Genomic DNA, 17,430 nt, shown 5'->3' with positions numbered 1-17,430 from the left:
CGGGCGGCAGGGCGAGCGCGGCGTGTCGCGGACGGGCTTGACCTTCTCAAGATGGCGGTAAAAAAGGCGCGCAAATCGGAGGACCGCGGTCCGTCTACTGGACTGCCGGAACGGAACACCGGCGCCGGCGCGGCGCGAGCGGGATTTTCTGTGGCGCTTCGGGTACCTTGGAGACGGGCTGTTTGCTCAGCGGCGCCGCGGGCGGGCGTATTTCGGCGGGTTTGTGACAGGCATTGACGCTAAACGCCTATCTCCCTGCCGAGGTCCCCTCCCCGCCGCCCTGTTGAGTGTGGCGTGTCGCGGACTGGTTTGACCTTCTCAAGATGGCGGCAAAAAGGGCGCGCAAATCCAGCTAAGCCGAGTGCAGCCGAGTGCAGCCGAAGAGCCGAGCGTAGCCGGGCGTAGCCGAGAGTAGCCGAGTGCAGCCGAAGAGCCGAGCGTAGCCGACGGTAGCCGAGTGCAGCCGAAGAGCCGAGTGCAGCCGATAATAGCCGGCTTTAGCCGAAGAGCCGATAATAGCCGACCGTAGCCGAGTGCAGCCGAAGAGCGGGGCATAGCCGAGTGTTGTCGAGAACAGCCGAGTGTAGCCGAAGAGACCTAATATAGACTACAGACAGCACTACCCATCCATAGACATTTGAAATGGGAATGGCAATGTAAAAATAGGGCATCTTTTCAAAGTAAAATGCTGTTTAAAAGAAAGGGGTTCTTTTTGGCTTGCATTTGGGTAGAGGCAGGGGTGTTATTTAAATCATAATAGTAGTGCCGTGCCTCTCCCGTTTCGTCCCCTTTCGTCCTGTCCCGTCTCCCCGCCTCCCAGCCATACCAGTGTAAATAAGCAAAACAGAGATATAAATATGGAAATGGGAATATAAATATAAGATATAAAATTGAAATAAAATAAATATAAATAAAGAGAACATGCAACATAAATAACTTTGTATTATATCAGGAAAATATTATAATGTTTTATGTCCATTAGATGTTTATGTAAAATATATAAATACAGATTATAAACAGCAACGTCAACGATGTAAAAATAGGAATATATTATAAATATATAAAGACATATAGAAAAGCATAAAATAGAAATAAATACAAAATAACAGAACTAGATACACTTCATATTACCAATAATACTCTATATATCTTCTTATATTGTAATATATTATGTGTAATATATAATAGATCGATAACTATAGTATATCTATATATTATAAGATATATAACAAATTGTAAATTGAATATAAATATGAAGAATATAATATAAAAATAATTAAATAGGGATAAAAATGAAGGCTTTGTTTTTTTTTTATATGGTTTTAGGCAGCTTTTTAATTTTACATGTATAACAATTATAAAACTTGAAATCTAAGTATAGAAATATTGAACAAATACATATATAAAATCTAAGTTAATATAAGTAATAAAATTAGATATTATAAGTATTAAAAATAGATATTTTTTTAGAATATATATAATTATATTTTGCTATATGCTATTTACGTCTGCAAATGGAATACATCACTATAAAATATAAATGTGAATAGAAATATGAAAAAATAGAAATATAAAAATAATTTTTTTTTAAATAGCGGTGGGATTTTTAAAAAAAGTTTGGTTATAGGCAGGGCTTTTACTATAAATAATAAAAAAAAAATACTGATTAAAAATATAAATCCAAATATAGACCTGTATCATAAATATATAAAGATATAGAAAAATATAAAAGGGAGAAAATTCTAAGTCTTAGAAATTGATAAAATACATAATGTAAATCATACTGTAGCTATAGTATTACATTATGATATATATGTATCTATAAATCAAATATATGAATATTAAAGAAATGTAAGTGTGAGTATAATTATGGAAAATATAAATATAAAACTAAGTATATTTTTAAATAAAATGGGTTTTTGTTCTTATTTGTTTAGAGGCAGGGTTTTTTTATCATTTATAATTAATATTAAAAATATGTACAGATTTTGGTTAGAGGCAGGGGTTTCGTTTTAAAGAACATATGTATTTTAGGAATAGAAATCTAAATTTAGAAATATATATATATAAATCTAATCTAAATATATTTAAATCTTAATATACAAATGTATAGATATATATACAAAAGTTTAAATATAAATAAGTATGAGCAATAGGTGTAATATAGAATAGAAATAATTTGTACTTTTATATACACTATAAATGTAAATGTGAATCTGAAAAATGTAAAAAATAGTTAAATATAATTTTAAGGAAAGGGTGTTTTGAGGTTTTATTTGGTTAAAGGCAGGGTGTTTTTAGTTTTCGTGCGGGTTTTTTTGGGGCATTTATTTTTGATGAGTTTTCGAAGGGGGTCGCACCTGTTGTTCTTGCCCCCCCTTCCCTCCAGGCGAGCGGCAGCCCCCGGCTGCGGCCGGCGGGAGTGCTGCCGCCCTGTGGACACAGCGCGGTACTGCAGCCCCCCCGAGCCAGCGCCCCGCCCCTCGCAGCTGGGCGCCGGGGGGGCGGGGGAAGGACGGCTGCCGAGGGAGGGGAGGGCGAGGGGCGGGAGAAGCGAGCGGCGAGCGGGGCGGTGTCTGTAAATAGAGGGGAGGGGCGAAGGTGTTTCAGAAGCGTAAAGAGACGCCGTGGCTGAGGTGAATGGCGGCGGCGAGGGCGGCCCGGCGGGGCCGGTTTCGGCGGGCGGCAGGGGCGCGGTCGCAGCGGTGCACGGGCCGGGGGCATGCGAGCGGCGTCGGAACAGGGCTGCACCCCCCCTAGCCCCCGCGCGCGCCCCTCTCCAGACGGTGGAGGCGACCGCGTGCCGGAAAATCCCGGCGGGGCGGCGCCGGGCTGGCGTGCAGGCGGTGCCAGCCGTGCGGAGTCGAGGGGGGCTTTGCCGGGCCGGCGGGCGGAAGAGGCGGCGCGGGCGCTGCACTGGTCCCGGCCGGTGCCGGTCGCTCTGTCCGCTCCCCGCGAGTCCGAGAACAAGCGAGGACGAGCCAACGTCCCGTCACGTTTCAGCAATACCAAATCACCTCATCTCTTCTTAATACAGGCAGGCCCTGCGACGACGGCGTCGGCCTCCGAGCGCAGCCGAAGCGTGCGCCCCGAGGAGCCGGGCATTCTTAGGAGAATGGTGAGTAGCAGAATTTTCGGGTTTTGGCCGCTGTGGATGCTGGGCTGCAGGGTGTCACAAAGGATGCGGGCTGAGGAGGGTAGGCTGGAGGGTGACAGAGGATCGGGGTAGCTGAGAGGCAGAAGGAGTCTTTAGGAGCGACTGGTGGGTCCAGATTGTCACAGAGATGCTGAGAGGCTACTCTAGGGAACTTGAGGGTGACAAGAAGAGGCTTGGGGAGAGCCTTGAGGGGAAAAGTGGGGGGTGCCTGAGGGTGACAGGTGAACCAGAACTCACACCTCCCCTAACCTCACCCTAAAAACCAACCCTACCCGGGTGGAGAGCGTCCATCAGAGGTTAGGAGGCCAAGGGACAACATTGCAGGGCTTGGGGTGACACACAGACATTCCGGGCTGAGGGGCAAAGAGGGGGGGTTTGACAAGTGGGCAGCTTACACTGAGGGTTAGGGGTAAAAAGGACAGGACCCAGAGTAATAGGTAAGGTTAGGCTACAGTTGCAGAAGCCCTCACCCCAACCCTAAGCTCACCCCAAACAGCACCCCTAGGACACCAGTTTTCCCCAACAACAGCACAAGGCAGCGACCGTAGTAAAAAGGTAGCAATGATGTTTGTGGGCTAGACAGTGAAAGGTAGGAGTTGGGGGCTGTGCATTTTTTAGAGCTTTTTTCAGGGGTTGCAAAGGATATTTTAGGGTTGTGTTTGTGGGAGTTTTTTAGGGATTTACTGGGAACGTTTAGGATAATTTTAGGGCTCTTTCAGGGCTTTTAAGAGGTCTTTTTAGGGTATTTTAAGGGCTTTCTTAGTAGTTTTTAGAATTTTTAGGGGGGTTTCTGAGTCTTCTTGGGGCTTTTTTAGGACTATTGAGGGTATGTGGAGGACTTTTTTAGATATAGGGTATTTCTACAGTTTCTGAGGGAATTTTTAGGTCTGTTTTAAAGGTCTTGTCAGGGCATTTTAAGGATTTTTGGGCTATTTTTGAGCTCTTTTAGGACTATTTAGGGGTTGTTAGGGGTGTTCTGGGGTTTTTAAAAGTACGGTATTCTTAGTGTATTTTAAGGGTATTCTTTGGGGGGTTTTAGGACATTTTGAAGATTAGGGCTTTTTTTAGGGAATTTTTAGGGTTTTTTGGGGTCTTTTCACAGCACGAAACACAGAGGCCGAAGGGCAGCTGAGAAGGGGCTTGAGGGTGACACAGAGCCTGAAGGCTGGGGCGTAGAGGGAGGGATTTAGGGGTAAAGGGAGAGGACCTGAGGGCTGGACAGTCCAGTGGAAATCAGGGCTACAGGGTACAGCTTAGGAGGCAAGTTCAGGTACACACACCCCAGCCCTGACTTCAACCTAAGCAGTCCCCCTACCAACAGCCTTTTCCCCCAACAGCAGCACAACACAGCAACCCCAACAGTGAGACCACACCGCAACCCTCCCGGTGTGACAAGACAGCAACCCTCACACCAGGACAATGACAGAACCCTCAGAGGACAACAAGTACCACTGCAAAAAGATAGGGACAACATCTGAGGGCTAGAGAGCAATAGGTAGAGTTTGGAGGCTGAGCATGTTTTTTTTGAGGTTTGTTCCAGAACTTTTAAACATACTTAGGGGATTTTGGAAGGTTTTTTAGGACTTGTCTGGGATTTTTTAGGGTATTGTTGGGGCTTTTTCAAAGCTATTTTAGGAATCTTTAGCATATTTTGAAGATTACGGGCAGGGTCAGAGGACACACCCTCTGAAAAGGCAAAGTTTTAGGGCTGCAATGCATTAGAAAGGGGCCAGCGGCAGCACAGCGGGTCCTGTCCCCTGCTCTCGGTCCGAAAGTCGTAAGTTTTAGACCCAGCTAAGTCCTTGCGGTCAAAGTTAGGGTTAGATGCCCTTAGCTTTGGTCTGTGAGAAATTCCACACAGGAAAACTCACACCCCGAGTTTCCCGATGCCAGTTTGCAGGAGGCGCTCAGCAAACTGCCAGGGCAGCCCGAGTTCTAGGCGGGGGCAGCTCCACTCCGGGAGAAATCCCGCGCCGTTCGGAAGCAGAGCAGGCATAGGCCCCCGGACAGGAACGCCAGCCCTCTTCCCCATAAAGCCAAACTCACCCCCGCCGCGTGCGGACGTCCGTTCACAAGAGGCCCGTGGCACTCCAAGGGCAGCGAGAGTTCTCGGCTTCGGCAGCTGCGGTCTGCCAGAAATCATTTGCCATCTGCAGTTTTGGAGGCAGAATCCCAGTTTTGGCCCTGGGCACGCAGAAGGGAAAGACTGTTAATTTCCTTGAAAAGGAAAGTCTAGCACCACATTGTTTAAGGGGCAGATGAAAGGCTGTGTAGGGGAGGGAACTCTGCACAGGACCTTTCTTCACCTCACCCCCCAGTCCAAGGTCTAGCAGCACCCCGTGTGACCAGCTGCTTTGAGGGGGTTCCCCGGGCACACCCGCACAGGGAGATGCTAGTCCAGAGGGGCTAACGGGGGTATCCCGAGCGTCCCTCCCAGAGCTACGGTCGGAGCATCCAGCAGGGACAGGGGAGCAGCCGGACCCACCCGGGCACGGAGCATCGCTTCGAGAAAATGCCAAGAGAAGAACCCTCTCGCCAAGGGGCGGCACCTGAGCGGGCCGGGCAGCATGTGGGGTTCCAGGGGAGAGCTTTCAACTTTCCCCTTTTACTGTGTCAGTCCCTCCCCAGAGCCTTCAGACCCTCCACAGTACTCCCAGAAAAGAGAGGGGTTATTAGGAGAAAAGGGGTTTAAATGGAGGGAAAAAGCTTCCCTTTCCCCTATTTTTTGTGTTCAAATTGTGAGGGAATCTGCTTCCCCTGCAATTTTAATGGTCTCAGTTGAAAGAATCCTGCCTTTTCTATGCTGTTAGGGGGGCTAATTGACAGGGAGTCACCATTTTCCATTATTTTCCAGTTTAAATAGAAGGGGAAAACCTTAACGATGTTTTTTATGGGTTTGATTTAAGGGTAACCGCCCTCTTTTTTGTTTTCCTAAGGCTTAAACTGAGGGGGATGCCCAGCTATCTCTCCTTCTTAAGGGTTTGGATTGAGGGAAAAATCCCTATTTTTTTCATCACTGGAGAGATTTACAGTAAGAAAACCTGCTCTTTTCCCAATATTTTAGGGGATTAAATTAAAGGGCAGAAGGCATTTATTTGCCATTGTATCAGTTTCAGTGGAGGCAACTGCCCCATTTTCTCATTTGAAGGGGTTCACTTGAAGGAAGCTCTGCCTTTTTCAGCATTTTAAGGGTTTAAATGTGCATTTCAGGGCACTTCTTTCTGTGCCCTAGGACCAGATATCTCAGAGAAGGGTGAGCCTGGCACATACCTAACCCTTACACTGCCTGGGAGGCTATTATTTTTCTTATTTTTGTTTATAATGTAGATAGCCCTAATTAGAGGTCCCAAGCAGACTTAGACTATTCATATCATTAGTATTCTTCCCCACCCTACTTAGTCACACATGAAATAATATTTAGTAGTCACTAAAGAATAATTATGTCAGTTGACAGCAACTTACCCAATTTGTCTGGCTGTGCTACCTAAACACAAAGTTTTATTTCTCACCAGTTTTCCGCCCTTTTGCTCCAATTAGTTGTAGCAAAAAAGAAAGCGTTGTCATTCCTCTGAAGAGTTTTCTCCTATATCAAGCCCTTTACTCCCCTTGAATTCAAGGCAGAGGAGCCAAACAGCTGTAGCTGCTCTGAGGGCTTTTATACCTGGTGGGATTTGCCCCCTCCCTTTTCCTGGGTGTCATGGGAAGGAGAGGTGGGCCCAATCAGGGGTATATTAACCCCAGCTTTTGCAGAGGGGCTTCATTCCCTCTCTGGGATCTGCTGGGATAAGAGCTCTCCTCTCATTTCAGTGAAGAGACTCTTTCAGCTTATCTTAGCTTGTTTCCAGCAGGTGCTTTTAGGCATCTAAAGTCATAGAGGCTTTGAAGATGCTGTGAAGAATACAGCATTGAACACAGGGAGTATTTAAGGTCATGATTTTGGGTTGTGTTTTTAGGGGTGGAAAAGTTCTTTTGTAGTTTCTGGTTTTGTTCTTGGTTGTTTTTAGGTTGGAGGAGGAGCGCAACTTCCGGAAAATCCAGATTGCGTCGAGTGCAACACTTTTTGTGGCAGATTCATCACATCACAAAAAGGATCCGCCCAGTGTCAAAGATGATGCTTGAGATTGAGACTACAATTAAGTTGAGGATTGTGACTAGGAGCAGGAGGGTGAGGATGTATCTGGTTAGGAGTTATTGTGGGGGGTGGTGGGGGGTTTTGAAGGCAGCAAGGTGAGAAACGGTGTCTATTTGAGGGCCCCCCCAAGGCATTTCACAAGCGTAGCAGAGGCATTCACATGTCTTACAGCACACAAGCACACTGCAGTCACAGAAACTTTGCCTTTCTCTAACCCAGGTGCCACAGCCTTGGACTCAGGATGAAGCTGGAGACTCGAGGACCCAGGCACACTCAGGAGAGGGCAAGTAGCTGATTTTCTGGGATTTGGCCCATATATCACTGAACTCATACATTGTTTCTGGTTTTCTTTATTGTAGTTGACCAAGAGGCTGACAGGGATCACAGGGCCCTCTGAGGCAGACTCATTTCAGGTCCAACGTGGATTCACCTCACCGGTCATCCGAAAGATAAGTTGGGGGCCACAGCCTGGAGATGGGATGATAGGAGAGTAGTGGCTTGGAAATTCCTAGACAGATTTAAAAATTTGTAGAGGGTGAAGACATGTCCTCTAAGGGGTCCCGTGGAACAGCTAAAGGGAGAGGCTCTGCTTTCAATTGCAGCTGTAGGGTATGCGGTGCAGAACAGTTCCGGTCAGCGTTGTGTTGTTCGGTGTCCTGTGTTACCTAGTGTGTCTTTGGGGTCCCTTGGATCCAATATCTCTGCCTTCTCCCCTCGAGGCCCTTAGCAAAACCATCAGCTGTCATGTCTAGGTTCTCGAACGCTGGCGCTTCTCAGCAGGATGCCAATATCATTTGTTCTTTTACCGGCGGGCTCAGCCGCATCTCGAGTCACATCTCCGAAGCATCGAGTCAGACCTCTTGAGGCCTTGTTCCCGGCTGTATCAGCATCCATCCTTTCCAGCCGTGAGCTGTAAAGTCCCGGGGCACGAAAGATTGTATGATATGGAGAACATTCTAAACATATCATTGTCTCACAGCCGCCTTGATCATTGTGACCAACAGGTCTTATAACAGGTCACTCTGTTCCAGTCTTCTGCTCCTTAGAGGGGCTGCCTCCATCCACTGTCCCCTGAGCATCAGTCATCTCTTTTGGCATCCTCGTGGTCCTTGCCACTACTTATTCTTGCCAGGAACTCTTTTCTCATCATTGTGTCACACTTTGTAGTATAAAGTGATGTTTGTGTTTAGAGACCCCATTGTTTGTCACGTCCCGTCCTGTGTCACGGGTGCGTGCACATATTTGTGCCGGAGCTGCTCTGCCCCGCTGCATAGCCTGGTGCGATAGGACCAGTCCCGGGGACTTGAACTTAGTAGCGTGGGCTGTAGTTGGACTCTAGATGGTATTCCTAGATTGACACAAGATGTTTGGAGCTGTGAAGGTGTCCTGCAGCCCTTTGACTTTTGTTCTAACTTTCCTTCAGATCCAGAAGGATAGAATCCATGGCGGAGTGCCCCATTCCGGGTGCAGGGGTTCGGCCGAGCAGGTCAGTCACGGTTTGTGTTTGCAGGGGAAGTGTAAATGGTGACTCTGTTACAGCACTGTTCCTTGTCTTTATTTTTAGGAAGTCAAGCCAGATAGCAGCAATCAAGTTGAAGAGGGCAAGGTGAGCAGTGTGCAGTGGACAAAAGCAGTTGTTATTGCTGAGATCTCAATTTCTGTTGCAACTCTAAGCGTCCATTCTCGTTTGTGTGCTTTAGGCAGTCCACTCGGAGTATGCCAGGCCCCCGTCACCAGCCACCTGATGGACCGGGTTTGCTGCTTTCATGAGCCCTGTGGACGTCCGACTGGACTAGGTGATGAAGCCTTTGCTTTTTCTGTTTAAAGGTGGCACCCGGGTAGACTTTGGCAATGGCAGAGGAGTTGCAGTGAGTCAGGGAAGCGGGGAGGAGGAGCGAGGGTCCGCTCTGGTTTTCAGCAATGCCAGATCACCTCGTCCGCTCTTAACCCAGGCGGACCCTGCGACGACAGCGTGGCCTCCGAGCACGGCGCAATCGTGCTGCCCGAGGACCCGGGCATTCTTAGGAGAGCAGTGAGTAGCAGAATGGTTGGGTTTGGCCGACGTGCCGCCAAGATCACACAGTGATGCTCTGTTTTCTTGACTGTAGGAGACTACGAGACAACAGCCCAGTGACAGCAGGAACTTCCCAGATGGCGAGGCGGCCTTCCTTTGCACCTGACATGGACCGGGTTCCCCAGATGTCAGAGATAAGTAGAGGGCTGTGACCCAGAGAGGGGATGAAAGTGGGGTGCTGGGTTGGCACTCAACGGGAGGAGTTTTTGAGTCTGCTTTGGAGATGGGGATGTGCAGGAAGTGCCCTTTAGGCCACTGAAAGGCAAAGTTTCACTTGTGATCACAGTGCTGAGGTGCGCAGGGCAGAGCAGTCCCGGTGTGTCTCGTGTCACTTCTCTGTTGTGCATTCTGTGTGTTTGGGTGTCTCAGGTCTTTTTCCTTAGCCCTTTGAGGGGCCTGTCAGAAACCCATGCATCATTCTTAGCATCTGTGATCTCTGCGTTCCTTGGCCTGGCACCAATGCCATAGAACTTTTGACTCGGGAGCTCAGATAGGCATCAGAATCGCATCTCTTTAGAAGCATCCGGTCAGATGTCTTTTCAGGTCTTGTTCTGAGCTGTATAGACAGCTGCGCCCCGCAAGGATCCATTGTGGTGGATTAGGAGTCATAAGAATGTGAGGACTGGTAGAGGATTCTGACCGTAGGATTCACAGGCATCCATCTTTGCAGCTTCTTGGAATAAATATTTCAGTTAGCATCTTCTTCCTCCAGGGTTCTCTGAGCCTCATCAGCTCGCCGTCGCCCTCTCCTCGGTCATCTCATATTGCATTCTTTTGGTCCTTGCAGTCATCCTTCTTGCCAAGAGATTTCTATCCCTGTTGTGTCCCCCATTGTTTGTCACGTCCCATCCTGTGTCACAGGTGTGTACACGTATTTGTGCCGGAGCTGCTCTGCCCTGCTGCGTAGCCTGGTGCGATAGGAGTAGTCCTGGGGACTTGAGATTTGTAACGTGGGCTGCAGTTGGACTGTAGATGGTATTCCTAGATTGACAAAAGGTGTTTCCACCTGTTGAGTTATCCTGCAGCCCTTTGACGTATATCCTAACTTTCTTTCAGGTGCTGATGCATTATATCCTTGTCAGAGCGCCCCATCCCGGGCTTGTGGGTTCCCATGAGCAGGTCAGTCACTGTTTGTATCTGCAGAGGAAGCATAAATGGTGACTATGTTACAGCACTGTTCTTTGTCTTTATTTTTAGGAAGTCAAGCCAGAAAGCAGCAGTCAAGGGCCGAGTGGGCTAGGTGAGCATTGAGTTGTGTACAGAAGTAGTTGTTATTGGTCAAGTCTCACTTTCTGGTGCAACTCCAAGCCTCCATTCTCGTTTGTTTGCTTTAGGCAATTGACCCAGCATATGTCCAGCCACCGCCACCAGCCAGCCCATGCACCGGGTTTCCTGCACATGTGGGCCTTGTGGAAGTATTATAGGACTCTGCGATGAAGCCTTTAAATTTTCTCATTCACCGTCCTATCTGGGTAGCCATCAGGGCCAGCCAAGGAGTTGTGGTGAGTCGGGGAGGTAGGGAGCAGGAGCGACGGTCCGTTGAGGTTTCAGCAATGCCAAATCAAGTTGTCTCCGCTTAATCTAGGCAGACCCTGCGACAATGGTGTCAGCCTCCAAGCACGGCCAAAGCGTGCGGCCCGAGGACCTGGGCATTCCTAAGAATGTGGTGAGTAGCAGACTTGTTTGGTTTTGGCCGATGTGCTGCTAAGCTTGTGCACTGATGTTTGGTTTTCTTTCTCTTGGCAGAGTAAGATACAACAGCCCGGTGCCAGCAGGGACTGCTCAGATGGCGAGGCTGCTTTCTTTAGCACCTGACACAGATTGGCATGCCCACCTGTCTGAGAGATGAGTAGAGGGCTGCGACCCGCAGAGGGGATGAAAGTGGGTTGCTGGGTTGGGACTCACCGGGAGGGATTTTTGAGTCTGCTTTGGTGACGGATGTGGAAGAAGTGGCCCCTTAGGCCATGTAAAGGGAAAGTGTCACTTTTAAACACAGTCCTGAGGTGCTCTGGGCAGAGCAGTCCCGGTGTGTCTCGTGTCACTTGTCTGTTGTGCGTTCTGTGTGTTTGGGTATCTCATGCCTTTTTCCTTAGCCCTTTGAGGGGCCTGTCAGAAACCCATGCATCATTCTTAGCATCTGTGATCTCTGCGTTCCTTGGCCTGGCACCGATGCCATAGAACTTTTGACTCGGGAGCTCAGACAGGCATCAGAATCGCATCTCTCTTTAGAAGCATCCGGTCAGATGTCTTTTCAGGTCTTGTTCTGAGCTGTATGGACAGCTGCGCCCCGCAAGGATCCATTGCGGCAGATTAGGAGTCGTAAGAATGTGAGGACTGGTAGAGGATTCTGACCGTAGGATTCACAGGCATCCATCTTTGCAGCTTCTTGGAATAAATATTTCAGTTAGCATCTTCTTCCTCCAGGGTTCTCTGAGCCTCATCAGCTCGCCATCGCTCTCGACTCGGTCATCTCATATTGCATTCTTTTGGTCCTTGCAGTCATTCTTATTGCCAAGAGATTTCTATCCCTGTTGTGTCCCTATTGTTTGTCACGTCCCGTCCTGTGTTACGGGTGTGTGCACGTATGTGTGCCGGAAGCCGCTCTGCCCCCGCTGCGTAGCCTAGTGTGATAGGACAAGTCCCGGGGACATGAACTTTGTAACGCAGTGTGTAGTCGGACTCTAGATGGTATTCCTAGATTGACACAAGCTGTTTGGAGCTGTGAAGTTATCCTGCAGCCCTTTGGTGTATATCCTAACTTTCTTTCAGGTGCTGATGCATTATATCCTTGTCAGAGCGCCCCATCCCTGGCTCGTGGGTTCCTATGAGCAGGTCAGTCACTGTTTGTATCTGCAGAGGAAGCATAGATGGTGACTATGTTACAGCACTGTTCTCTTTTTTTATTTTTAGGAAGTCAAGGCAGAGAGCAGCAGTCAAGGCCAAGTGGGCAAGGTGAGCATTGAGTTGTGTACAGAAGTAGTTGTTATTGCTTAAGTCTCATTTCTGGTGCAACTCTAAGCCTCCATTCTCGTTTGCTTGTTTTAGGTAATTGACTCGGCGTATGTCCAGCCCCCGTCACACACTGGCCAATGCACTGGGTTTCCTGCACATGTGGGCCTTGTGGGAGTATTACAGGTCTCTGCGATGAAGCCTTTAAATTTTCTCATTCACCGTCCTTTCTGGGTAGCCATCAGGGCCAGCCAAGGAGTTGTCGTGAGTCGGGGAGGTAGGGAGCAGCCGCAAGGGTCCTTTCAGGTTTCAACAATGCCAAATCAAGTTGTCTCTGCTTAATCTAGGCAGACAATGGTGTCTTAATCCTGTGACAATGGCGTCAGCCTCCGAGCACGGCCAAAGCGTGTGGCCCGAGGTCCTGGGCATTCTTAAGAATGTGGTGAGTAGCAGACTTGTTTGGTTTTGGCTGATGTGCTGCTAAACTTGTGCACTGATGTTTGGTTTTCTTTCTCTTGGCAGAATAAGATACAACAGCCCGGTGCCAGCAGAGACTGCTCAGATGGCGAGGCTGCTTTCTTTAGCACCTGACACAGATTGGCATGCCCACCTGTCTGAGAGATGAGTAGAGGGCTGCGACCCGCAGAGGGGATGAAAGTGGGGTGCTGGGCTGGGACTCACCGGGAGGGATTTTTGAGTCTGCTTTGGAGACGGATGTGGAAGAAGTGGCCCCTTAGGCCATGTAAAGGGAAAGTGTCACTTTTGATCACAGTGCTGACGTGCGCAGGGCAGAGCAGTCCCGGTGTGTCTCGTGTCACTTGTCCATCGTGCATTATGTGTTGTTTGGGTATTCCATGTCACAGGTCTTTTTCCTTAGCCCTTTGAGGGGCCTGTCAGAAACCCATGCATCATTCTTAGCATCTGTGATCTCTGCGTTCCTTGGGCTGGCACTGATGCCATAGAACTTTTGACTTGGGAGCTCAGACAGGCATCAGAATCGCATCTCTCTTTAGAAGCATCCGGTCAGATGTCTTTTCAGGTCTTGTTCTGAGCTGTATGGACAGGCCCCACAAGGATCCATTGCGGCAGATTAGGAGTCGTAAGAATGTGAGGACTGGTAGAGGATTCTGACCGTAGGATTCACAGGCATCCATCTTTGCAGCTTCTTGGAATAAATATTTCAGTTAGCATCTTCTTCCTCCAGGGTTCTCTGAGCCTCATCAGCTCACCATCGCTCTCGACTCGGTCATCTCATATTGCTTTCTTTTGGTCCTTGCAGTCATCCTTCTTGCCAAGAGATTTCTATCCCTGTTATGTCCCCATTGTTTGTCACGTCCCGTCCTGTGTCACGGGTGTGTGCACATATTTGTGCCGGAGCCACTCTGCCCTGCTGCGTAGCCTGGTGCGATAGGAGTAGTCCTGGGGACTTGAGATTTGTAAGGTGGGGTGTAGTCAGGCTCTAGATGGTATTCCTAGTTTGACACAGGATGTTTGGAGCTGTGAAGTTATCCTGCAGTCCTTTGACTTGTCTTAACTTTCTTTCAGATGCAGCAGGATAAAATCCATGGCAGAGCATCCCATCCTGGATTAGGGGGCTCCCATGAGCAGGTCAGTCACTGTTTGTGTTTGCAGGGGAAGGGTAAATGGTGACTCTGTTACAGCACTGTTCTTTGTTTTTATTTTTAGGAAGTAAAGCCAGATATCAGCAGTCACGTTGAAGAGGGCAAGTTGAGCAGTGTCCAGTGGAATGAAGCCTTTGTTAGTGCTCAAGTCTCACTTTTTGGTGCAGCTCTAAGCCTCCATTGTAGTTTGTGTCCTTTAGGTAATTCACTCGGAGTATGCAAAGCTCCCGTCACGCACTGGCCAATGGACCGGGTTTGCTGCTCTTGTGAGCCCTCTGGGAGTCTTACAGGACTCGGTGATGAAGCCTTTGCCTTTTTTACTTAAAGGTGTCATCTGGGTCTCCTTTGGCAACAGCCATGGAGTTGCGGTGAGTCGGGGAAGCAGGGAGGAGAAGGGAGGGTCCGCTCAGGTTTCAGCAATGCCACATCACCTCGTCTCCTCTTAACCCAGGCATACCCTGCAACGACGGCGTGGCCTCCGAGCGCAGCAAAAGCATGTGGCCCGAGGAGCTGGGCATTCTCTGGAGAACGGTGAGCAGCAGAATTGTTAGGTTTTGGCCGACGTGCTGCCCAGATCACGCATTGATGCTCGGTTTTCTTTAATGTAGCTGTCTAAAAGACAACGGCCCAGTGACAGCAGGAACTTCCCAGCCAGGGAGGCTGCATTCCTTCACACCAGACATGGATCGGCATCCCCAGATGTCTGAGATGAGTAGAGGGCTGTGACCCATAGAGGGGATGAAAGCAGGGTGCTGGGTCGGGACTCACCAGGAGGAGTTTTTGAGTCCGCTTTGGAGACGGGGATGTGGAAGAAGCGGCCCCTTAGGCCACTGAATGGGAAAGTGTCACTTTTGATCACAGTGCTGACATGCTCAGGGCAGAGCAGTCCCGGTGTGTCTCGTGTCACTTGTCTATTGTGCGTTCTGTGTGTTTGGGTATCTCATGCCTTTTTCCTTAGCCCTTTGAGGGGCCTGTCAGAAACCCATGCATCATTCTTAGCATCTGTGATCTCTGCGTTCCTTGGCCTGGCACCGATGCCATAGAACTTTTGACTCGGGAGCTCAGACAGGCATCAGAATCGCATCTCTCTTTAGAAGCATCCGGTCAGATGTCTTTTCAGGTCTTGTTCTGAGCTGTATGGACAGCTGCGCCCCGCAAGGATCCATTGCGGCAGATTAGGAGTTGTAAGAATGTGAGGACTGGTAGAGGATTCTGACCGTAGGATTCACAGGCATCCATCTTTGCAGCTTCTTGGAATAAATATTTCAGTTATCATCTTCTTCCTCCAGGGTTCTCTGAGCCTCATCAGCTCGCCATCGCTCTCGACTCGGTCATCTCATATTGCATTCTTTTGGTCCTTGCAGTCATCCTTCTTGCCAAGAGATTTCTATCCCTGTTGTGTCCCCCGTTGTTTGTCACGTCCCGTCCTGTGTCACGGGTGTGTGCACATATCTGTGCCGGAGCTGCTCTGCCCCGCTGCGTAGCCTGGTGCGATAGGACCAGTCCCGGGGACTTGATTTGTAGCGTGGGCTGTAGTCGGACTCTAGGTGGTATTCCTAGATTGACACAAGCTGTTTGGAGCTGTGAAGGTATCCTGCAGCCCTTTGACTTTTGCCTTAACTTTCCTTCAGGTGCAGAAGGATTCCCCTGATCAGGTCAGTCATCGTTTGTGTCTGCTGGGGAAGTGTAAATGGTGTCTCTGTTGCAGCACTGTTCATTGCCTTTTTTTTTGGTTTCTTTTTTAGGAAATTATGCCAGAGAGCAGCAGTCAAGTTGAGGAGGGCAAGGTGAGCAGTGATCAAAAGATGCCAGCATTTGTTATTGCTGAGGCCTCAATTTCTGGTGCAACTCTAAGCATCCACTGTTTTTTTGTTAGGTGGTCTCCTTGCAACTTCTCCCGGCCAAGGATGCCCGATGCCAGGTGGGTGCAAGCTTTAGGTATAGGTGTGGCATACTTGTCAGATCAGGGAGGTTGTGTTTTCCCAGTATCTCAGCATCCTGTTTTGCTTTGTTTCATTACAGGTGCTGTCCCTGCCCTAGGTGTGCCAAGGAACAGAGGCAAGCGGGTGAGTCGGTGTTTAGGCAGGATGACTCACGGGTGAGCGTTCCGTAGCAGCACGCTAAGCGTGTACCTTTTCTTTTTGCAGGTATCTTCGGGCCAGCCTCTGGAGTCAAATCAAGATTTGAGGTGAGCTGGGACAGTGGTGTGGAGGAGTCCCGGGGATTACTCATTTTGAGGGCAATAGTCACCTTTTCTGTTTTCTCTTAGGTACCGTGAGGAGGCTTGTAGGCGAAGTTTGGAAACGGCTGCACCGAAGCACACGTCTTGATGTCCACATCCAACCGACGATGGATTTTGTTCGCTCATCTTCCAAAAGCTAAGTGTTGGGGCGAGTAGTTGGGAGAAGGGGAAAAACCTTTGCTATCACAGGAGGCAGTTTAATGTTAGCTTAGCGGAGAGGTCTGTAGGGGGATGGAGCTCTTTGGAAGTAAAGGGATAGGGCTTGTCCTCAGCCTCAGCAGCGCCTTTGCCGGGCAGGGTAGTTCCGATCCATCTCTGCATTCTCTTTGAACGTTTCTCTGTGAACTTTGCGTCGTCAGCCTTCTTCGACTCTCAGCGTCGTCGTGGATCTTTCCCCCGAGGAGCTCACCTTCAGGCTCGGAGCTATAGCCACGGTCACCCGGCAGTCTTCGCTTCCTTCTCTAGGCGTACTGAGCCTTTTGAGCATCCTCCTAACTGCTCTGACACTAACTTCTTTTAAGGAGTTGCGTTTCATCATCACGTGCTGTCCTAGGGCTTTCTTTCCTTTGGCATCATCGGCCTGTGGCTCATCTTGCGCTAGGAATCTTGGGTCCATAAGGTGAAACTGCCAGGCGGTTTCCACTCGTGTCTGTGTTATGTTGTCCGTGTCTGTGTTATGTTGTCCATGTCTGTGTTATGTTGTCCGTGTCCATTGTCTTCTGTGCTGTAGGCCTTTGTTACATCTCGATGCTTTATCGGCATCATTCTGCATCATATCGGCCGCATTTTACTCACGTTCCTCCCCGGATATCGCTTATTCCGGCATCTTTACATTTTTACTCTCTGAGCCAGGAAGAAGTACACAAGATATTTTCATTCATCTTCCTTCTCAACTTTGGTAGTGCCTTTTTTTCCCGTGCCATTCTCTTGGACTTCCATAGGGAGTGTATTACACCCTCATGTGACTACTAGTTCTCTAGGTTCCATCTTCTCAAAGGGTAGACGGCTCAAGAATTAATCTTCCAGAGAGTTATCTCAAATCACTTATATTGTACCGATGGTGGCTTATACTGTGTGCGCTTATATTATATGCAATTATGCTGGTTTACATTGTTTGTACTTATCCTCTATGTACCTGTGTTGGCTTATATTGTATGCAATTATGCTGGCTCATATTGTATGTACTTATACTGTATGTAATGATGCTGGTTTACATTGTGTGTGCTTATATTGTATGCAATCATGCTGCTTTAC

The 17,430-nt window shown here is 48.7% G+C and overlaps 2 long non-coding RNA genes across 2 annotated transcripts; both read left to right on the top strand.

Moving 5' to 3' along the window:
* The first annotated feature begins 2,585 nt into the window (after positions 1-2,585).
* LOC119701642 lies at positions 2,586-7,608 on the top strand. Its single transcript, XR_005257113.1, has 4 exons — positions 2,586-2,636; positions 3,038-3,118; positions 7,162-7,322; positions 7,509-7,608. It is a non-coding gene; the product is annotated as an uncharacterized LOC119701642 (long non-coding RNA).
* Positions 7,609-15,953: 8,345 nt separating this feature from the next.
* Positions 15,954-17,398, top strand: LOC119701767. Its single transcript, XR_005257173.1, has 3 exons — positions 15,954-16,000; positions 16,082-16,122; positions 16,204-17,398. It is a non-coding gene; the product is annotated as an uncharacterized LOC119701767 (long non-coding RNA).
* The last annotated feature ends 32 nt before the right edge of the window (positions 17,399-17,430 follow it).

This window comes from Motacilla alba, chromosome 5 (genome assembly GCF_015832195.1).
Source record: "Motacilla alba alba isolate MOTALB_02 chromosome 5, Motacilla_alba_V1.0_pri, whole genome shotgun sequence".
NCBI classification, from domain to species: Eukaryota; Metazoa; Chordata; class Aves; order Passeriformes; family Motacillidae; genus Motacilla; species Motacilla alba.
Note: the sequence above shows the minus strand (reverse complement) of the source record. Positions and strands in the feature narration are given on the sequence as shown.